The sequence below is a fragment of the Hyla sarda genome, chromosome 9 (genome assembly GCF_029499605.1).
Source record: "Hyla sarda isolate aHylSar1 chromosome 9, aHylSar1.hap1, whole genome shotgun sequence".
Lineage (NCBI taxonomy): Eukaryota > Metazoa > Chordata > Amphibia > Anura > Hylidae > Hyla > Hyla sarda.
This window is the reverse complement of record NC_079197.1, coordinates 45,887,128-45,911,495: the sequence shown is the minus strand read 5'-3', so window position 1 is coordinate 45,911,495 and position 24,368 is coordinate 45,887,128. Positions and strand designations below refer to the sequence as shown.

Below are 24,368 nucleotides of genomic sequence, written 5' to 3'. Positions count from 1 at the left end.
AAGGAGCGACAAGGGGATTTTGGAAAGTACGTTTTTCTGAAATGGTTTTTGGGGGGCATGTTGCATTTAGGAAGCCCCTATGGTGCCAGAACAGCAAAAAAAAAAAAAACACATGGCATACCATTTTGGAAACTAGACCCCTTGAGGAACGTAACAAGGAATAAAGTGAGCCTTAATACCCCACAGGGGTTTACCGACTTTTGCATACGTAAAAAAAAAAATACAATTTCACTAAAATGTGTGTTTCCCCCCCCAAATTTCACATTTTTGCAAGGGTTAATAGCAGGAAATACCCCCCAAAATTTGTCACCCCATCTCTTCTGAGTATGGAGGTACCCCATAAGTTGACCTGAAGTGCACTACGGGCGAACTACAATGCTCAGAAAAGGAGTCATATTTGGCTTTTTGAGCGGGTGGCATGTCGCATTTAGGAAGCCCCTATGGTGCCAGGACAGCAAAATAACCCCAACATGGCATACTGTTTTGGAAACTAGACCCCCTGAGGAACGTAACAAGGGGTACAGTGAGCATTTACCCCCCACTGGTGTCTGTCAGATCTTTGGAACAGTGGGCTGTACAAAACTTTTAATTTGCACAGCCCACTGTTCCAAAGATCTGTCAGACACCAGTGGGGGGTAAATTCTCACTGCACCCCTTATTACATTCCGTGAGGGGTGTAGTTTCCGAAATGGGGTCACATGTGGGGTTTTGTTTTTTTTGCTTTTGTCAAAACCTCTGTAACAATCAGCCACCCCTGTGCAAATCACCTCAAATGTACATGGTGCACTCTCCCTTCTGGGCCTTGTTGTGCGCCCCCAAAGCACTTTGCGCCCACATATGGGGTATCTCCGTAGTCGGGAGAAATTGCATTACAAATTTTGGGGGGCTTTTTTCCCTTTTACCTCTTGTCAAAATAAAAAATTATGCTGGTGTAGACCCCAACTTCACCTTTTCATAAGGGGTTAAAGGAGAAAAAGCCCCCCAAAATTTGTTAGGCAATTTCTCCCGAGTACGGCGATACCCCATATGTGTCCCTAAACTGTTGCCTTGAAATACGACAGGGCTCCAAAGTGAGAGCGCCATGTGCATTTGAGGCCTGAATTAGGGATTTGCATAGGGGTGGACATAGGGGTATTCTACGCCAGTGATTCCCAAACAGGGTGCCTCCATCTGTTTCAAAACTCCCAGCATGCTTGGACAATCAACGGCTGTCCGGCAATACTGGGAGTTGTTGTTTTGCAACAGCTGGAGGCTCCATTTTGGAAACAGTGGCGTACCAGACGTTTTTCATTTTTATTGGGGAGGGGAGGGGGGCTGTGTAGGGGTATGTGTATATGTAGTGTTTTTTACTTTTTATTTTATTTGTGTTTTTAGGGTACAGTCACACAGGCGGGGGATTACAGCGAGTTTCCCGCTGCGAGATTGACCTGCCGCGCAAAATTTGCTACATCGCAAACTTGCAGCCTGATACTCACTGTAAGCCCCCTGCCCTACCCTGTACATTCAAGGGGGGGGGGGGACCTCCAGCTGTTGCAAAACTACAACTCCCAGCATGCACAGTCTATCAGTGCAGGCTGGTAGTTATAGTTTTGCAACAGCTGGAGGCACACGGGTTGGGAAACACTGAGTTAGGAAACAGACAATGTTTCCCAACCAGTGTGCCTCCAGTTGTTGCAAAACCACAACTCCCAAACATTCTCAGGCATGCTGGGAGTAGTAGTTCGGCAACATCTTTAGAGCCAGATGTTGCCGAACTACAACTTCCAGCATGCTTGAAGTTGTAGTTTTGCAACATCTGGAGGACTACAGTTTGCAGACCACTAATACGCTTCCTGGCAGATCACGATGTCCCGATCAGCTAGGACGCGAGCGGAGACCCCCTTACCTTGCTCCGTCGTGTCCGATCGGCGTTTGATTGCTCCAAGCTTGAGCTACATCCATGCAAAGCCATAGCATTATAGGTCCCTATGGGAGCTATAGCACTGCAAAAAAAAGTTAAAAAAAAAGTTAACAAAGGTCATTTAACTTTGAAGTTTGAATCACCCCCCCCCCCTTTTCCAATATAAAAAAAAAAAACAACTGTGTAAATAAAATAACAAACATATGTGGTATCGCCGCGTACGGAAATGTCCGAACTATAAAAATATATCAATTAAACTGCACGGTCAATGGCGTATGCGCAAAAAAATTCCAATGTCTAACATAGCGTATTTTTATTCACTTTTTATATCATAAAAAAATTAACAAAAAGCGATCAAAAAGTCAGATCAATGCAATGGTACCGATAAAAACTTCAGAACACGGTGCAAAAAATGAGTCCTCATACCGGCCCGTACATGGAAAAATAAAAAAGTTATAGGGTCAGAAGATGACATTTTTTAATGTATAAATTTTCCTGCATGTAGTTATGATTTTTTTTCAGAAGTACGACAAAATCCAACCTATATAAGTAGGGTATCATTTTAACCGTATGGACCTACAGAATAAAGATAAGTTGTCATTTTTACCAAAAAGTGCACTACGTAGAAGTAGAATGTATATATAAGCAGAATGTATATATAACTTCCTTGAAAAAGGCTTGTTAGCCGAAACGTCGCATTGTCTCTCTTGATGCAATAAAGACCCTGTAGCTTGCACTTTACCTGGACCTGGTGTTGGGTGCTGTTTCCTTGCGGAGGAAGTTCTATGTGGATCCAGTGTGGCACACTGGGGGTTACACTGCACCACACCTGAGCAATCCTGTGCTGGAGTTCCCATAGTGATTACTATATGTATATACATATATATATATATATATATATATATATATATATAAATATATGTGTGTATATATATATATATATATATATATATATATATAAAAATAGTATTTATTTTTATACCTTTTAAGTCCCCATAGAAGACTATTACAACTAATAATTTGACTGCTTTCACTGTACAATGCTATACCACAACATTGCTGAGTGATATTAGGCTCTGCCTGAGGTAGACTGTACAAGAGGAGAGGCGATCAGTGGCACAGAGGTAAGCAGAAGACCCTCGGCCACCCTTTTAACTAGTTGGAACCCTGTGATCGTGCTGAGTGGGGTGGGGATCTGATGAGTACCCCGAACCTGCTGGCATCTAAAGGGATATTGGTGGACATCAGCATGATCGCTGATGTCCATCATTAGTGGTAAGTCCTGGATGCTGATAGCGGCTGGTACTCGCAGTCTGAGTGATCTCACCTCCTGTGCTCGTTTCATAAACAGAAAACACTGCAGGACATATATGCACATCCTGGTGCATTAAGTACCCGGTGGCCAAGGCATACATGGATGTCCTGTGTCATTTTAGGATTAAACCATGACAGATGCTGTTTTGAAAACGTTTGTTAATAACATAATAGATCTGTTTAAATATAACTAAATAAAACCAACAGAATGGACAAACATGATACAGAGGGGCCCTGAAATGTTAATACATAGGTAGGTATCTAACTGGCAAGTAAATTGATCTCTGTTGTCCTTGTGCCATTTACAGGCTGGCACTCCAGACAGTGCAATGTTGCTCCCATGTAACAAGTGATCATTCAGGTCGTCTCTGCTCTCATGATCTTGGAACAGTTTGGAGATCTCTTTTCCCTGCAATGTGTGACTTGATCCACCGTTGCCATAGTGACCATTACTGGCTAACACTGCCTGTAATTAACATAGTAAGGTTTGTTAGCTTTGGTCTGGGCTCTCCTCCTCTCATTAGTCAGCGATCTGCAGCTCCCTGAGGAGCATCGCGGCTATGCATCCTCCTGTGGCGCCCTGCTGCCAGGGTAATTAGTGCCCAGCATAGCGTTGCCAAGGAATGCCACAATGCCAGTGTGATTCTGCATTACCAGGTAAAAGGCTCATTCATGCTGGGCTGTCAGTGCAGTGAATTTGTGATAAGCAAATGGAGACAGATACTTCTATTTACTATATTTAACCATTTCATTCCAATTTTGCCCAGATCTATCATATGGTGTTTGACTACTAATCAAATGACAATACAATACCCATATAAAGTTTAATAAAAAAAAACTAATGAAATTCATGCTAAGTAGCTAAAGAGTAAAATCAGCCTCAGTCTAAGATGCTATTTCTTACCAAAAATGATAAAGAAGGTGGTAGTAAATTTACATCCTTACATGGTCACTGTAGTTTAAAACACTTTCCTCCATGCCATAGCCTGTCTGATTTCTACCATATTTGTAAATGACTAATTTTACCAAAGATGAATAGTAAAAAACGCTCTAAAGTTTTGACCACTAAGTTTTTCACGTCCGGGCTATGCAACAAAGAGACAACTGTGTAATACCTAATGCCCTCTTCCCTTCTTTTTAGCTGTTTACTGCTTTGACCGGAGCTGCTTTTGTAATATAACCCATTTCTTGCTTTGAGACTGCTGTTTTTTTTCTGCTCACATAGCAACTTGCAAATCCTGTGCATTACGAACCCCCTCACCCCCTGATGCCACCTATAGTAGTGTACTGTGTGATTCATCTCCTAGCACAGTGTCAGTCTTTTCATTCCAATGTACTTTCTTCAGCACTATGTCTGGAAAAGCAGAGCCGAGAAGTTCCATTGATTGGCCAACCAACTAAGGGAGGCCCCGTTCACACTACGGAAATTCCACCTGGATTCTGCTTACAATGGCCACGCATTGATTTCAGTGGGATTTTGTTGCACAGTTCGCACATCGAAAATACTGTCAATGAACTTCTTATGAGGAAATGATTTCTGCTGGAGAGGTTCCGAGCCTGTGCTGTAGCATATGGGCTTCATTTCATCATCTATAAACATAGCCCTTGTATGATTGGCCAAAGAGCTATAGTTTTTTTTTTTACTATCCATAGAATATTTTCCTAGAAGGAATGTGGTTTTTCTATGTAATTTTTGGAAACGTTCAGTCATTCTTTTTGATGCTATTACTTTATTATAGGCAATGTTTATATGCATATTTCATTATTGCTTGTACAGTAGAGTCTCCCAATAGCGGACACTCATGGGGAATAAAAAAGTGTCCACTATTGAGAGATGTCCCCTATTGGGAAAAAGGTTCAAAATTCTTCCTAAATGACAGAATACTGTCCTCTACTCACTGCAGAGTGTAATTACCTATAAAACATGATAAAAAGCAATATTACAGTAGAATCTCCAAGTGTTGTTTAATCACCCCCCCCCCCCTTTATACCCTGTGCCACCTTATTCCCCCTGTGCCTTGTGTCAAATTATCCCCCCCCTTACCCTTTGATCCCTGCCCCCCCCCTTCCCGTGCCATTTCATTCCCACTTTATTACCCTCTGTGTAAATTCATCACCCCCCTCTTTATGAAGTAGCACAGGGGGATAGAGGGGAAATAAAATGGCACAGAAGGTGGTAAAGACGGGGTGATGAATTTGGACAGAGGGCAACGATCAGGGAAGAAGGGGGGTGAATGATGTGGCTGGAGGACGTACAGAAGCAGGAGACCACTGTTTAAACATTGGTCTGGGGCTTCTGCAGGGGGGTGCAGCAAGGGCCTGGGCCAGGCCCCTTACTGGGGTATTGGCTGTATCCCCTAACGGCAGCCCTGTGTACAAGGTAGGGCCGGCACATAAGCCTTGAGAGTGTTTTGTCCCCTAATGGGAGTGTATTGTCCCCTTTCTGGTGTGTCTACGTCCGCTATTGGGAATGTCCCCTATTCAGAGGTTGCAAATACATTAAGTCTTATAGGATTCTGCCGGGGAATTAAAAACTGTCCCCTATTGGGAGGTGTCCGTTAAGGGAGATTTCACTGTATCACTCTAAATATCTACCTTTATACCATATCCATTGATATATCCTTTATATATACTTAAGAATTACAGTTTATTGTCCTGCTAAATAAATGATTAGACTGACATTGCCAATACTGCTACACTGCATTATGTTGTTTTTTATACTTATCTTTAGTGCACCATTGTATACTATTTGATTTGTAAAGACTCAGCTGACATACCTGTATAGGGGCTATTTTGTTATATATTTTCTCCCGTTGTGTCCACCCTTCCAATTCTCCTTCCCTTCCTCCATCTTTCTTACAATCCTGTATATAGTCACATTGTTTTTGCAATTGGTGCTCTAATATTGTAATGTTTCAAACCACACTGGACCTTTATCAAGCCACATCTGTGTAAAGAAGCATTGTACACGTCACTGGAATATACAGAGCTCGTGGTAGTGCTAGTGCATGACATATGCCTTGTGTTACTAGTGCTCTGTATATTCCACTGACTAGTACTATATTTCTCTACAATGATATAGCTATGACTTGTATTATACTTCTCTACACTGATATATATATAGCTATGACTTGTATTATACTTCTCTACACTGATATATACCTATGACTTGTATTATACTTCTCTACACTGATATATATATACCTATGACTTGTATTATACTTCTCTACACTGATATATAGCTATGACTTGTATTATACTTCTCTACATTGATATATATACCTATGACTTGTATTATACTTCTCTACACTGATATATATATAGTTATGTCTTGGATTATACTTCTCTACACTGAAATATATATAGCTATGACTTGTATTATACTTCTCTACACTGATATATAGCTATGACTTGTATTATACTTCTCTACACTGATATATAGCTATGACTTGTATTATACTTCTCTACACTGATATATAGCTATGACTTGTATTATACTTCTCTACACTGATATATATATATATAGCTATGACTTGTATTATACTTCTCTACACTGATATATATATATATACCGTATATACCGTATATACTCGAGTATAAGCCGAGTTTTTCAGCACGATTTTTCGTGCTGAAAACCCCCCCCCCCACTCGGCTTATACTGGAGTGAACTCTCCACCCGCAGTGGTCTTCAACCTGCGGACCTCCAGAGGTTTCAAAACTACAACTCCCAGCAAGCCCGGGCAGCCATCGGCTGTCCGGGCTTGCTCTGGGAGTTGTAGTTTTGAAACCTCCGGAGGTCCGCAGGTTGAAGACCACTGCGGCCTTCGACATCATCCAGCCCCCTCTCACCCCCCTTTAGTTCTGTACAGTACTCACCTCCGCTCGGCGCTGGTCCGGTGCTGCAGGGCTGTCCGGAGAGGAGGTGGTCCGGTGGGATAGTGGTTCCGGGCTGCTATCTTCACCGGGGAGGCCTCTTCTAAGCGCTTCGGGCCCGGCCTCAGAATAGTCACGTTGCCTTGACAACGACGCAGAGGTGCGTTCATTGCCAACGTACTTCTGCATCGTTGTCAAGGCAACGCCTCTATTCCGGGCCGGAAGCGCGGAGAAGAGGCGCCCCCGGTGAAGATAGCAGCCCGGAACCACTATCCCACCGGACCACCTCCTCACCTGACAGTCCTGCAGCAGCGGACCAGCGCCGAGCGGAGATGAGTACTCAGAACTAAAGGGGGTGAGAGGGGGCTGGATGATGTTGAAGGCCGCAGTGGTCTTCAACCTGCGGACCTCCGGAGGTTTCAAAACTACAACTCCCAGCAAGCCCGGACAGCCGATGGCTGCCCGGGCTTGCTGGGAGTTGTAGTTTTGAAACCTCTGGAGGTCCGCAGGTTGAAGACCACTGAGGGCGGATGATGAGAAGAGGATGATGAAGGGGGGGGTGTGGGATGATGACAAGAGGATGATGATGAAGGGGGGGGGGGTGGGATGATGAAGGGGGGTGTGTGGGATGATGACAAGGGGATGATGAAGGGGGGTGGGGATGATGACAAGGGGATGATGAAGGGGGGATGTGTGGGATGATGACAAGGGGATGATGAAGGGGGGATGTGTGGGATGATGACAAGGGGATGATGAAGGGGGGATGTGTGGGATGATGACAAGGGGATGATGAAGGGGGGATGTGTGGGATGATGACAGGTGATGATGATGAGGGTCTGGATGATGACAGGCGGTGATGATGATGAAGATGTTAATGACGGGTCTGGATGATGACAGGGGGGGATGATGTATTTCCCACCCTAGGCTTATACTCGAGTCAATAACTTTTCCTGGGATTTTGGGTTGAAATTAGGGGTCTCGGCTTATACTCGGGTCGGCTTATACTCGAGTATATACGATATAATACAAGTCATAGGTATATATATATGTATATATATATATATATATATATATATATATACCTATGACTTGTATTATACTTCTCTACACTGATATATATAGCTATGACTTGTATTATACTTCTCTACACTGATATATATATATATATATATAGCTATGACTTGTATTATACTTCTCTACACTGATATATATATATACTTATGACTTGTATTATACTTCTCTACACTGATATATATATATATATATATCAGTGTAGAGAAGTATAATACAAGTCATAGCTATATATATATATATATCAGTGTAGAGAAGTATAATACAAGTCATAGCTATATATATATCTGTGTAGAGAAGTATAATACAAGTCATAGGTATATATATATATCAGTGTAGAGAAGTATAATACAAGTCATAGCTATATATATATATATATATATATATATCAGTGTAGAGAAGTATAATACAAGTCATAGCTATGTATATATATATATATATATATATATAGCTATGACTTGTATTATACTTCTCTACACTGATATATATATATATATATATATATATATAGCTATGACTTGTATTATACTTCTCTACACTGATATATATATATATATATATATATATATATATATAGCTATGACTTGTATTATACTTCTCTACACTGATATATAGCTATGACTTGTATTATACTTCTCTACACTGATATATAGTTATGACTAAAAAAGAGCCCAGGTTAAAAGCCGAATATGGTCGGAAAATGAGCCAGCCAGTGTCACTAGCTGACGTAGTTAGGCTCATTGAAATTAATGGGGTACGGCACTGACCCGGAAGGAATATGGCAGCAAGTGGTTTCGAAATTCTGGAAACTCTAGATCAGTGGTCTTCAACCTGCGGACCTCCGGATGTTGCAAAATTACAACTCCCAGCATGCCCGGACAGCCAACGGGACCGCAAAATCCGCTGCAGTTCATTGATTTAAATCGCCCGCTTTAAATCATTGATCTGCAACAGCTTCTGCCCCGCCGGGGGGCGGTTGAAATAGCCGATAACTTTTACCGGAACATCGGTATAAGTTATCGGCTATCGGCCTGAAAGGTGACAGATTATCGGTATCGGGCCTAAAAAATCGATATCGGTCGATCCCTAGTTTGAATAATATTGACCACAACAGTATATGCATGCATAATAGATGGATGGGTTGATATCAGCAGCACTACTACTGTAAATTTAGGAATTGCATCAAAACTTTTCCTTTGTGATTTGTGACATTTCATGATATGTCATGTGCAGCCCCATGGCGTATAAATGCCACACCTGTCACCTCCTTATTAGCCTTTCTTGTCTTTTATATAACAGAGTTAATGATTCTGTTGTGTTTAGTGACATAAAAGTCATTAACAGTAGGGGTCGACCGATTATCGGTATGGCCGATATTATAGGCCGATAATCACGATTTTGGGCATTATCGGTATCGGCAATTACCTTGCCGATAAGCCGATAATGCCCCGCCCCCCGCACCGCCCCCACTGCACCGCGACCGCCGCCCCCCGACCCACCGCACCGCGTCGCACCCCCCACCATAGTGCTGGGCGGTATACCGGTATGAACCGGATACGGGTTTTTTTTTTCTCCCACGGTATGGATTTTTGCCCATACCGCTATACCGTTTGGGCCCCTCCCCCACCCTCCGAGTCAATAAAAAAAATTTAACTTACCCGTAATGGGGGTGGTCCGGGCCATCCATCCTTCCTGTAGTGTCCGGCGGCATTCTGGATGGAGGGGGAACCGGTCCGGGCTGTCCTTCTCCGGGGGTCCTCTTCTCCATTCCGGGCAGGCTCCGGCCTAGTACGCTGCATAGACGCCGCTACGCCATGACGTCAGGTGCGTCGCTGCGCAGCGGCGTCTATGCAGCGTTACTAGGCCGGAGCCTGTCCGGAGTGGAGAAGAGGACCCCCGGAGAAGAAGGACAGCCCGGACCAGTTCACCCTCCACCCGGAATGCTGCCGGACACTACAGGAAGGATGGATGGCCCGGACCACCCTCCCCGGACGGTCCCTGCAGCAACTGGGAAGGTGAGTCAGGGTTCTGGGATGGACAGGGTTCTGTATAATATACTATACCTACAGTAGGCCCTCCAACTGTTGAGGCCCTCCAGCTGTTGCAAAACTACAACTGCCAGCATGCCCGGACAGCCAACGGCTGTCTGGGCATGCTGGGAGTAGTAGTTTTGCAACAGCTGGAGGCACCCCTAGGCGCGGTGTGGCACGGCGGGGGGAGCGGTGGTGGTGATAGGTCTCAGAACCCCCGGACAGGCAGGGGGAGAGAAGCGGGTGGCGGCGGCGGCGGCCTATGGCCCGCTTTAAATCAATGATCTGCAGCGGTGTTGCAGGGGGATAAATAGCCGATAACTTATACCGGAATATCGGTATAAGTTATCGGCTATCGGCCCTAACCTCCACCGATTATCGGTATCGGCCCTAAAAAACCGATATGGGTCGATCCCTAATTAACAGTAAATGCAACAAAAACATAATCCAGATAAAAAGTTCTCCTGTGATACAGACTGGTTCATGGTTGTATCTGCAGGTAAAGGGTTAAGATAAAGAGTGACACTTCCAGCATTGTTGATACTGTGGGTATGGATAGACATGTACATTATGAGTGTCAAGTCCACATGTCGCAAAGTTTTAAAGGCTTTAGAATTTGCTCCAGCAACAATGATCTGTTCATCCTTTTTTTCTTACAACAGTGATCAATTTTAGGAAAGAAGGAAAACGATTTACAAACCCAACAAATTAGACATGAAGCAACAGAGATGTCATTGTGAGGTCAGGTTCAGACTGGGGTTTTCCTGTCTGAAAGGGAATCCAGTGAACAGAAGGGGGCACTATAACAAGTATGTACCAGCAGTAGTTAGATACAAAAGAACAGTTTACCTGAACAGCTGATCAGTGGAAGCGCAAGGTTTCTGCACTTTACCGGCTATCGGCTATTCAGTCCTGTGGATAGGCCATCAATAATTTCACTCAAAATCTCATTAACCCCTTTGCGACTCATGACAGTTCTTGTCCACCATGAGGCTGCAAAAGGTATTTTGAGCGGGATGCTGATGCTATCTTGCTCCACAACGGGCGACCCCCAGCTGAGGGTAACAGCTTATATCTGGGATGGGGACATCGCTGCTGGTGGCTATTACTAATTTGATCCTGCTTTGTCAGTCAGCAGTATTTAGTGTTCCTGAAACTAACAGTCTTATATAAATCCCAAGTCGATAAGTACAGAAAAACTTATCCCCTATCTGCAGGATAAGGGATACGTTTTAGATCGCGGGGGGTCCAAGCACTGTAGCCCCCCGAGATCTCCTTTACAGAGCCCCGGCTCACCCACAGAGTGATACTTCCCCTCCATATATCCGCCATGCCTCCTCCATATATCTCCATGGGAGAGCCGAAGCTAGCCGAATGGCTCCCCCATAGTGATACAGTCATGGCCGTAAATGTTGGCACCCCTGAAATTTTTCGACAAAATGAAGTATTTCTCACAGAAAAGGATTGTAGTAACACATGTTTTGCTATACAGTGGTCCCTCAACATATGATATTAATTGGTTCCAGGAGAACCATCATATGTTGAAACCATCATATGTCGAGTACATATGTCTATGTAAAAATGGTAATTGGTTCTGGGGCCTCGGAATCATTGTATGTTGAATACATATCTCTATGGGAAACTGCTAATTGGTTCTGGGATGACCATTGTATGTGGAGTGTATGGGGAGTGTTTAACAAACCAGGGTGCCTCCAGCTGTTGCACAACTACAACTCCCAGCATGAATGTACAGCCATTGACTGTCTGGGCATGCTGGGAGTTATAGTTTTGCAACAGCTGGAGGCACACTGATAGGGAAACATTGATGTATGGGGTGTATAGTGTGTATATGTATTGTATGTGATGTGTGACATCACATACAGTACTGTACAGTTCTCTAAATACCTTCAGGGGGGACAGAATGTCCTCCATTACGATCCTGACGACTACAGTTCTATAGGAAAAGAAGGGGAGGGCAGCCAGAAGCTCATTGGATGCCTGCAGCAAGATGCTGCAGGCTGTTGGCTATAGCTGCACTGGGGGGGCGGGGCTTAGACAGAGCTCACAGTGGAAGCCTGTATGAGTTAGTAGGACAGCATGTGAGTAACAGGAGGCAGAACGGGGCACACGGGGACATTAAACAACTATCTGTCAGTTACTGAAGTTGTCAGCGCTGTCAGATAGCTGTTTGTACGATGGCCCCAACACACAGCAGCATCATATGTCGAAGCTGCCTTCAACATACGATGGGCTCTGAGAGGCCATCATATGTTGAAATGATCATATGTCGGGGCCATCATAATTCGAGGGATCACTGTACATGTTTATTCCCTTTTGCTTTCTGACACTGGGGTGTACAGTACGACCCAAAATCCATTGGTAATCCTCAGATTTCATGATGCCTTGCACACATTCAAGGCACCCAGTGCCAGAGGCAGAAAAACAACCCCAAAACATCATTGAACCTCCACCATATTTCACTGTAGGTACTGTGTTCTTTTCTTTGTAGGCCTCATTCCGTTTTCGGTAAACGGTAGAATGATGTGCTTTACCAAAAAGCTCTATCTTGGTCTCATCTGTCCACAAAACATTTTCCCTGAAGGATTTTGGCTTACTCAAGTTCATTTTGGCAAAATGTAGTCTTGCTTTCTTATATCTCTGTGTCAGCAGTGGGGTCCTCCTGGGTCTCCTGCCACAGTGTTTCATTTCATTTAAATGTCGACTGATAGTTTGCGCTGACACTGATGCTCCCTGAGCCTGCAGGACAGCTTGAATATCTTTGGAACTTGTTTGGGGCTGCTTATCCACCATCCAGACTATCCTGCGCTGACACCTTTCATGCATCTTTTCTCTTCGATTTTTATATTGCCTTTTACTTGCCCCAGGTGAGTTTAAAGAAGCATCACATGCTTGAAACAATCTTATTTGTCCACAATTTTGAAAGGGTGCCAATAATTTCGTCCAGACCATTTTTGGAGTTTGGTGTGACATTATGTCCAATTAGCTTTTTTTCCCTCCCTTCTTTGGTTTAATTCTAATACGCACAAAGGAATAAACGTGTATAGCAAAACGTGTTACTGCAATCCTTTTCTGTGAGAAATACTTCATTTTCTAGAAAAATTTCTGGGGTGCCAACATTTACGGCCATGACTGTATATGGGCGGGGGTCGTGACGCGCCACTCGCGTTCAGACCCCCCTGCGGATACCTTTTTCTGTACTTATCGGCATGGGACTTCTTTAACCCCTTTATGACGTGACTAGTTTTGGCCTTTATGACCCAACCCGTTTTTTCAAATCTGACATGTCTCTTTATGTGGTAATAACTTTGGAGTGCTTTACTGGGCAATGCAATTTTGAGAGTTTTTTCGTGACTTATTGTACTTTATATCCGTAGTACATTTTTGTTGATACATGCAGCGTTTTTTGTGAAAAACTCAAAAATATCGTGAAAAATTTGAATTGTTTTTTTCTAGATTGGAAATGATCTACTTGTAAGAGAAATAGTTATGCCAAATAAATTTGGTTATTAGTTCTCATCTACAATATGTCTTTTTTTATGTTTGCATCATTTGTTATACATTCTTTAACTTTCTTAGGGCATTAGAAGGCCCTGAAATGTTTAAAAATGCTCATAATGTTATAAATATTATGAGCATTTTTAAACATTTTCGTGGTCATTTTAAAATAACATTCTTTTAGTGACCACTTCAGTTATGAAGTGGATTTGAGGGTCCTGTATGCTAGAAACCCCAAAAATCACCCCATTTTAAAAACTGCCCCCTTCAAATTATTCAGAAAGACACTTACTTATAAAGCAAAATGAAGGGACATATTTTAATTTCAAATTTTCTATTGCATTTTTCTTGTTTCAACAATTTTTTTCGGTGACATGGAAGGTATTATAAAAAAAAAACTCACATATATATGTATTACCCCAATTCTTAAGATTTTAGAAATATCTTATATGTAATTCTAGTGTGCTCCCTGACTGACACACAGGCCTAAGACATGATGCAGCACATAGTGGATTTTGACACCTCCTTTTTCTTAGGATATTTTACAGTGCCCACCGTGGTACCAGTACAGTGGAAAAAAACCACAAGTGAACCCCTTTTTGGAAACTACTCCCCTCAGAGAATTAATTTAGGGGGGTAGTGAGTATTTTGACCTCACAGGTGATTGAGGATAGTTGTTAACATTAGGCCGTAAAAATAATTTTTATGCACGAATTGCACATTTAGCACAAGTTAGCTCATTTTCACAAGGAAGGCAGGAATAATAGCACCCCAAACTTTGTTACTCAACTTTGTTGTACACGCCAGTACCCCATTTGCGGCATGTTATCTTCTAACTGGGCAGACAGTAGGGCTCAGGAGAGAGATAGCACCAAGCCCAAGTTCAGGTCTACTTGGTCACATTTATTGCAATGTGCATTTATTGCAGAGACATAGAGGTGTAAATATTTGTATAAACGCAGAGAAGTGAACCCATTTTACAAACCTCACCCTTCAAGGAATTCATAAAAGGGGCTAGGGATCGTCCGATTATCGGTTTGGCCGATATTATCGGCCGATAATCACGATTTTGGGCATTATCGGTATTGGCAATTACCTTGCCGATAGTGCCCCGCCCCCCGCACCGCTCTCACTGCGACCGCCCAAATGGTTTTGGGGTACAATAAAAAAAATTGCGGCATACTGTACCGCATATTTTGCTGGAATGGTTTTGGCATAAAATTAAAATGATTATGGGTGCCAAATTGAGGTTGGATTTTAGATGCGGGGACTAATTCAGGGCTAAAGCACTTCAGGATTATACTTGAGTTTCTACTGCTGCCTACATTTGCCATGAGTCCTCTGGCTTTGCTAAGAGAGGGGGTGAAGTCTCATTGCTGTGTTTCTAATTAGGCTGCTGGTGGTGGAGTTTACCAGGTGAACGGTTTAGGGTTTTGGGTTGGTGTCTGTTCACATTATGTGCAGTTTTGAAGCATTTTTTTTTTTTTTATTCAAAATGCTTTTTTTGAGAAATATTGCAATGAGATGAAAGGGATTTGACCTATTATTACTACTGATTATATGCATTTTGCACAAAGCATTTTGGCTGTGTTTTTAACATGATTTGTGCAATTTCCGTCACAAAAAATGCTGAAAAAGTATGGCATAAAATCAACGTATGATTACAGCCTCAGGGGAGATGTATAATTACTATAAATCTTGATCCCATAGAGATAGCAGCAGCATTATTATGCAGATGAAGCTGGGGGGGGGGGGGGAGGGAGGAGTCTGTGAGCTGCTAAGAAACATCTAATAGGTGATGCTGTCATCCTGTAGTTCACAAGAAGTCAGCTGACCCAGGACAGATCACTTCCTCTGACACATTTTCTGTGGGTCATAAGCTACAGAATTGAAATGTATAGATGCAACTGTACTGGGATGAAACAGATGGCAGTGTAGAACTAGTGATGGTGATTGTGCATTATATAGGCTTAAAAAAACCTGGAGTATTTTCATCCTGTTTAGCAAACTGATAGCTTGGGAAAGGGCTATGCAAATATACTTTGCCTCATATCACAGACAGAGCAGTGGGGAGAGGCTCCAGCTTCAGCTAATTGTCTCACAACCAAAAAGGTAGGAGGGAAATACAGTGACCCACCGACATGCGATGGCCCCGACATATGATCAAATCGACATACGATGGCCTCTCAGAGGCCATCGCATGTAGAGGTCAGCATCAACATACGATGCTTTTATATGTCGGGGCCATCGCATTAACTGCTATCCGACAGCGCAAAATGCTTAAGCTGCTGTCGGATAGCAGTTTAAGCATCCCGGACAGGTTCACTTACCTATCCCCGCTGCTCCGGGTCCACTTCGCGATCCTCCGGCGTCTTCCGCATCTTCTCCGGGGTCCGGGCCTCGCTTTCCAGTGTCGTTATTACGTCGCTGCGCACGCCTTCCCGGCGCACCAACGTAATAACGTCACCAAAAAGCGAGGCCCGGACACCGGAGAAGATGCGGAAGAAGCCTGAGGATCCCGAAGAAGACGCCGGAGCAGCGGGACAGCATCGGGAGCCCCTGGGACAGCATCGGGAGCGGTGAGGACGCGGTCGGGAGCGGCGGGGACAGGTGAGTATTAAGTGCACTTTATACATTGCACGAATCCCTCAACATACGATGGATTCAACAAACGATGGGTCGTTTGGAACTAATTACGTATCGTATGTTGAGGGACCACTATAGCTAATCTTCTGAGTGCCTGCAGAAGAATCATATATTTATATATTTCTTAGTTTTTACTGCATTAAGTGACAAAATATGATAAAAGAAAATGAGAATGATTATCGGTATATTTCTGTGTGTGCATTGGATGTGCAGTTTAGGGTTTTACACCACTGTCTAATGGCTGAAACTCTAACACTGTTCATAAGATCATCCGTAGCATATTGTTAATGTCAAAAAGAAGTAAAAATAAGATGGGGTTGTCTTAGTGTGCTCTGGCCCCCACCTTTTAGCCAGTCACTGGAACTGTTAGTGATTGGCAGAGCTGGCCATCACATTGCTCTTATCAGTAGGGTGGAGGCTGGAGCACACCAAGGACCCAGTAGCCAGGGCCCCTACACTAGATTGGGGGGTCTTAGCAGTCAGACCCCCGGCGATTATTTAGGCTAGCCGACTTGAGTTGGCAGATCACTAAAGTAGTTGCAGCTAGCTACCCAAAACTGTACATTAGTTTTGAAGTTAATTAGCACAGCCCTCTCTTAGCATCCTCCTTAACCCCTTAAGGACGCAGGACGTAAATGTATGTCCTGGTGCGGTGGTACTTAACGCACCAGGACATACATTTACGTCCTGTACATAACCGCGGGCATCGGAGCGATGCCTGTGTCATGCGCGGCTGATCCCGGCTGCTGATCGCAGCCAGGGACCCACCGGCTCGCGGGCGTCCGCCATTAACCCCTCAGATGCCGGGATCAATACAGATCCCGGCATCTGCGGCAGTACGCGATTTCAATGAATGACCTGATCGCCCGCAGCGCTGCGGCGGGGATCCGATCATTCAGAACGCCGCACGGAGGTCCCCTCACCTGCCTTTGTCCGGCTCCCGGCGTCTTCTGCTCTGGTCTGAGATTGAGCAGACCAGAGCAGGAGATGACCGATAACACTGATCTGTTCTATGTCCTATACATAGAACAGATCAGTATTAGCAATCATGGTATTGCTATGAATAGTCCCCTATGGGAACTATTCAAGTGTAAAAAAAATTAAAATTAAAAGTAAAATAAAAGTGAAAAATCCCCTCCCCCAATAAAAAAGTAAAACGTCCCTTTTTTTTCTATTTTACCCCCAAAGAGCGTAAAAAAATAAATTTAATAGACATATTTGGTATCACCGCATGCGTAAATGTCCGAACTATTAAAATAAAATGTTAATGATCCCATACGGTGAACGGCGTGAACGTAAAAAAAAAAGTCCAAAATTGCTACTTTCTTAATACATTTTATTTAAAAAAAATTATAAATAATGTATTAAAAGTTTTTTATATGCAAATGTGGTATCAAAAAAAAGTACAGATCATGGCGCAAAAAATGAGCCCTCATACCGCCGCTTATACGGAAAAATGAAAAAGTTATAGGTCATCAAAATAAAGGGATTATAAACGTACTAATTTGGTTAAAAAGTTTGTGATTTTTTTTAAGCACAACAATAATATAAAAGTATATAATAATGGGTATCATTTTAATCGTATTGACCCTCAGAATAAAGAACACATGTCATTTTTACCGTAAATTGTACGGCGTGAAAACGAAACCTTCCAAAATTATCAAAATTGCGTTTTTCTTTTTAATTTCCCCACAAAAATAGTGTTTTTTTGGTTGCACTATATGTTTTATGATATAATGAGTGATGGCATTACAAAGGACAACTGGTCATGCAAAAAACAAGCCCTCATACTAGTCTGGCGATGAAAATATAAAAGAGTTATGATTTTTAGAAGGCGAGGAGGAAAAAACGAAAACGTAAAAATGTAATTGTCTGAGTCCTTAAGGCCAAAATGGTCTGAGCCCTTAACGACGCAGGACGTATATTTACGTCCTGCGCCGGCTCCCGCGATATGAAGCGGGATCGCACCGCGATCCTGCATCATATCGCTTCGGTCCCGGCGCTCATCAACGGCCGGGACCCGCGGCTAATACCACACATCGCCGATCGCGGCGATGTGCGGTATTAACCCTTTAGAAGCGGCGGTCAAAGCTGACCGCCGCTTCTAAAGTGAAACTGAAAGTATCCCGGCTGCTCAGTCGGGCTGTTCGGGACCGCCGCGGTGAAATCGCGGCGTCCCGAACAGCTGATCGGACACCGGGAGGGCCCTTACCTGCCTCCTCGGTGTCCGATCGACGAATGACTGCTCCGTGCCTGAGATCCAGGCAGGAGCAGTCAAGCGCCGATAATGCTGATCACAGGCGTGTTAATACATGCCAGTGATCAGCATAGGAGATCAGTGTGTGCAGTGTTATAGGTCCCTATGGGACCTATAACACTGCAAAAAAATTAAAAAAAAAAAAAGTGTTAATAAAGGTCATTTAACCCCTTCCCTAATAAAAGTTTGAATCACCCCCCTTTTCCCATAAAAAAAATAAAACAGTGTAAAAAAATTAATAAATAAACATATGTGGTATCGCCGCGTGCGTAAATGTCCGAACTATAAAAATATATCATTAATTAAACCGCACGGTCAATGGCGTACGCACAAAAAAATTCCAAAGTCCCAAAAAGCGTATTTTGGTCACTTTTTATACCATTAAAAAAATGAATAAAAAGTGATCAAAAAGTCCGATCAAAACAAAAATCATACCGATAAAAACTTCAGATCATGGCGCAAAAAATTAGTCCTCATACCACCCTGTACGTGGAAAAATAAAAAAGTTATAGGGGTCAGAAGATGACATTTTTAAACGTATAAATTTTCCTGCATGTAGTTATGATTTTTTCCAGAAGTGCGACAAAATCAAACCTATATAAGTAGGGTATCATTTTAACCGTATGGTATCATTTTTAACTGGTGCCAGAAAGTTAAACAGATTTGTAAATCACTTGTATTAAAAAAAATCTTGATCCTTACATTACTTTTTAGGGGCTGTATACTAAAGAGAAATCCAAAAAAGAAATGCATTTCCTGTGATGTCCTGACCACAGTGCTCTTTGCTGACCTCTGCTGTCCATTTTAGGAACTGTCCAGAGAAGCATATGTTTGCTATGGGGATTTTCTCCAGTTCCTAAAATGGACAGCAGAGGTCAGCAGAGAGCAATGGGGTCAGGACATCACAGGAAATGCATTTCTTTTTTGGATTTCTCTTTAGTAAGTACTCTAAAAAGTACTGGAAAGATTAAGATTTTTTAATAGAAGTGAATTACAAATCTGTTTAACTTTCTGGCACCAGTTCATTAAAAAAAAAAGTTTTCCACTGTAGTGCCCCTTTAACGACGCAGGACGTATATTTACGTCCTGCGCCGGCTCCCGCGATATGAAGCGGGCTCGCACTGCGACCCCGCATCACATCGCGTCGTTCCCGGCACTCATCAACGGCCGGGACCCGCGGCTAATACCACACATCGCCGATTGCTGTGATGTGCGGTATTAACCCTTTAGAAGCGGCGGTCAAAGCTGACCGCCGCTTCTAAAGCAAAAGTGAAAGTATCCCGACTAGTCAGTCGGGCTGTTCGGGACCACCACGGTGAAATCGCGGCGTCCCGAACAGCTGATCGGACATCGGGAGGGCCCTTACCTGCCTCCTCGGTGTCCGATCGACGAATGACTGCTCCGTGCCTGAGATCCAGGCAGGAGCAGTTGAGAGGCGATAACACTGATCACAGGCGTGTTAATACACGCCTGTGATCAGGATGAGAGATCAGTGTGTGCAGTGTTATAGGTCCCTATGGGACCTATAAGACTGCAAAAAAAAAGTAAAAGAAAAGTGTTAATAAAGGTCATTTAACCCCTTCCCTAATAAAAGTTTGAATCACCCCCCTTTTCCCATAAAAAAATAAAACAGTGTAAATAAAAATAAGCATATGTGGTATCGCCGCGTGCGTAAATGTCCGAACTATAAAAATATATCATTAATTAAACCGCACGGTCAATGGCGTACGCACAAAAAAATTCCAAAGTCCCAAAAAGCGTATTTTGGTCACTTTTTATACCATTAAAAAAATGAATAAAAAGTGATCAAAAAGTCCGATCAAAACAAAAATCATACCGATAAAAACTTCAGATCATGGCGCAAAAAATTAGTCCTCATACCACCCTGTACGTGGAAAAATAAAAAAGTTATAGGGGTCAGAAGATGACATTTTTAAACGTATAAATTTTCCTGCATGTAGTTATGATTTTTTCCAGAAGTGCGACAAAATCAAACCTATATAAGTAGGGTATCATTTTAACCGTATGGTATCATTTTTAACTGGTGCCAGAAAGTTAAACAGATTTGTAAATCACTTGTATTAAAAAAAATCTTGATCCTTACATTACTTTTTAGGGGCTGTATACTAAAGAGAAATCCAAAAAAGAAATGCATTTCCTGTGATGTCCTGACCACAGTGCTCTTTGCTGACCTCTGCTGTCCATTTTAGGAACTGTCCAGAGAAGCATATGTTTGCTATGGGGATTTTCTCCAGTTCCTAAAATGGACAGCAGAGGTCAGCAGAGAGCAATGGGGTCAGGACATCACAGGAAATGCATTTCTTTTTTGGATTTCTCTTTAGTAAGTACTCTAAAAAGTACTGGAAAGATTAAGATTTTTTAATAGAAGTGAATTACAAATCTGTTTAACTTTCTGGCACCAGTTCATTAAAAAAAAAAGTTTTCCACTGTAGTGCCCCTTTAACGACGCAGGACGTATATTTACGTCCTGCGCCGGCTCCCGCGATATGAAGCGGGCTCGCACTGCGACCCCGCATCACATCGCGTCGTTCCCGGCACTCATCAACGGCCGGGACCCGCGGCTAATACCACACATCGCCGATTGCTGTGATGTGCGGTATTAACCCTTTAGAAGCGGCGGTCAAAGCTGACCGCCGCTTCTAAAGCAAAAGTGAAAGTATCCCGACTAGTCAGTCGGGCTGTTCGGGACCACCACGGTGAAATCGCGGCGTCCCGAACAGCTGATCGGACATCGGGAGGGCCCTTACCTGCCTCCTCGGTGTCCGATCGACGAATGACTGCTCCGTGCCTGAGATCCAGGCAGGAGCAGTTGAGAGGCGATAACACTGATCACAGGCGTGTTAATACACGCCTGTGATCAGGATGAGAGATCAGTGTGTGCAGTGTTATAGGTCCCTATGGGACCTATAAGACTGCAAAAAAAAAGTAAAAGAAAAGTGTTAATAAAGGTCATTTAACCCCTTCCCTAATAAAAGTTTGAATCACCCCCCTTTTCCCATAAAAAAATAAAACAGTGTAAATAAAAATAAGCATATGTGGTATCGTCGAGTGCGTAAATGTCTGAACTATAAAAATATATCATTGATTAAACCACACGGTCAATGGCGTACGCGCAAAAAAATTCAAAGTCCAAAAAAGCATATTTTGGTCACTTTTTATACCATTAAAAAATGAATAAAAAGTGATCAAAAAGTCTGATCAAAACAAAAATCATACCGATAAAACCTTCAGATCACGGCGCAAAAAATGAGTCCTCATACCGCCCTGTACGTGGAAAAATAAAAAAGTTATAAGGGTCAGAATATGACATTTTTAAACTTATACATTTTCCTGCATGTAGTTATGATTTTTTCCAGAAGTGCGACAAAATCAAACCTATATAAGTAGGGTATCATTTTAACCATATGGACCTACAGAATAATGATAAGATGTCATTTTTACCGAAATATGCACTGTGTAGAAACGGAAGCCCCCAAAAGTTACAAAATGGCGTTTTTTCTTCGATTTTGTCGCACAATGATTTTTTTTTCCGTTTCGCCGTGAATTTTTGGGTAAAATGACTAATGTCACTGCAAAGTAGAATTGGTGACGCAAAAAATAAGCCATAATATGGATTTTTAGGTGGAAAATTGAAAGGGTTATGATTTTTAAAAGGTAAGGAGGAAAAAACGAAAGTGCAAAAACGGAAAAACCCTGAGTCCTTAAGGGGTTAATGTTCAGACCTGGCCCTTTGCCAAGCTGGCTTTACCCTATGTTGTGCACTGTGTTGGTTTTGTTTCAAAATAGAAGAATAAAGCATACTGCCCTGCTCCACTGCCCCACTGCTGCTCCAAGTCCCCAGTCATCTCAGCTTTCTCCTGCTTTCTGTAACTTAATGACCATACAGGAACTGCAATTAGCCAATTATTGGCTGAGGCAGGTCATCAAATACTGCAGACTGGAAGTTGGCACAACTGCAGTGGAGAGGGGTCAGGGAAGGAGATTAGGCTTAAAATATTGTTGTCCCCGGACAACCTTCTAAGCTGCCCTTGTCAGACCACCATTAATCATTAAATAAAGTCAGGAAAAGCTCTCAGCTAAGCACTTCACCCCTCAGCTCTCTGCTCTCCCCATCTTTTAAAAAGGGGTACTCTACTGGTCACCATTTGGAACATTTAGTTCCCGAACACAGTGTGCGTGCTGCTGGGATCGGCTACGCCCCCTTGTGCAGTCAGGCCACACCCCTCAATGCAAGTCTATGGGAGGGGCGTGACAGCCATCACGCCCCCTCCCATATACTTGCATTTAAAGGTATGGCCTAACATCACGAGGGGGCGGGGCTGACCCCCACAGCACCCACACAGTGTCCGGAACTAAATGTTCCAAACGCTGGCCAGTGGAGTACCCCTTTAAGTCTATGGGGCTAGACTGGGTAAACAAAAAAAAAAAAAGGCTATACTCATCTGTCCAGTGCCCTCCTGCATCCTAGGGTGGATAATTCTTTGAATAAAATGTGGCCAAATGGGCTAATCTGTTTTCCTGCCTCCACCTCTGCACTATGATTAAAAAACTCTGTCAATTGAGTGTAGTAGCAGCCTATTTCCATGGAGCAGTCATCCATATATGCCACCTCTGCTTTGTAGACTGGAAGGTGACTATGCTGGTCTCCACGGAAGCATGGAAATCCTTATTGTCTCCCATTGACCACAGCAGCTATTGCTAGGCAACGGCTCAAGCATATTCAAGCGCAACTAAACATACTGCTTGAAAGGATCATTATTAGGGAGTCTAAATGAATAATCTGGAAGTATATATACCGATTTCATCATGGTTCTAAAAGGGATAAAAGTGTGGGATATGGGTCATTCTAGAGCATAAGTATGGCATGTGTTGTGTTCACTTCTCTTGGTAAACCAGGAAAGCTATCCTTATAAGACAGCGGCAGGAAAACGCCTCATTATTCTTTAATCAACGAGAATCCTGTCATTCGCTATAAATATTTAAGTCTGTTTCCCCTTTGTGAATCTTTCAGAATGACAAACACCTTTTCAATCTAAAATGAGTCACAAAGTCTGACAAAGAAGGAAAAAATTTTATTAAACATTGTAAGACATCCATGATAGTATGGTGCCCCCGAAGATAATCAAGGATCCAGCTCTGATGTTATCTCACAGTTGTATTGTTATATAACTAATAAAGCTGTGTCTTCAATCTGTATGCGGTATGAGTGTAGAAATGCTATCCTCCCTATCTTGTGTATTCTGCATAGTTATATAGTTCAAAAGGTTAAAAAAACTCCTATGAGGCTAATAGAGGAATAATTCCTCCCTGACTCCAATATGGTGATCAGAATAAATCCCTGGATCTACATTCTATCCCTATAAATCTGGTATCTATAACCTGTAATATATTTTTCCAAGCCCCCTTGAACTTGAACTACAAATTAATGCACATCGTCTCTGCCCATTGACTTTAATGTTATTTCTGCTGGCCTCTTCACACTGCGGAAAGTCTGCTAGCAGAATTCCGATGCTGAATTCCGTTCCGCTTGAAGAAAGAATCCACTAGCAGAAATCAATTGAAGTCAATGGTAAAAAAAAATTCCGCCCGATATAGTTTTTGTGCGGAATTTGCGGGCAATTTGCACGCAATTTGCACGGAATTCGTACGCAATTTGCACGGAGATGGCTGAAAAACCCTTCACTTCTCTCTCCTCCATGTCCATGCGCAATTGCGCGCGAATTTCCCTCGAATTTTGCGC

At 42.9% G+C, this 24,368-nt stretch overlaps 1 protein-coding gene and 1 long non-coding RNA gene across 2 annotated transcripts in view; both read left to right on the top strand.

Annotated features, from left to right (window-relative positions):
- Positions 1 to 24,368, top strand: part of NALF2 (NALCN channel auxiliary factor 2) — a 220,022-nt gene that overhangs the window by 131,697 nt on the left and 63,957 nt on the right. The gene's annotated exons all lie outside the window — the stretch shown is intronic.
- Positions 3,706 to 23,760, top strand: LOC130291422 (uncharacterized). Its single transcript, XR_008847930.1, has 3 exons — positions 3,706 to 3,871; positions 10,851 to 10,997; positions 23,640 to 23,760. It is a non-coding gene; the product is annotated as an uncharacterized LOC130291422 (long non-coding RNA).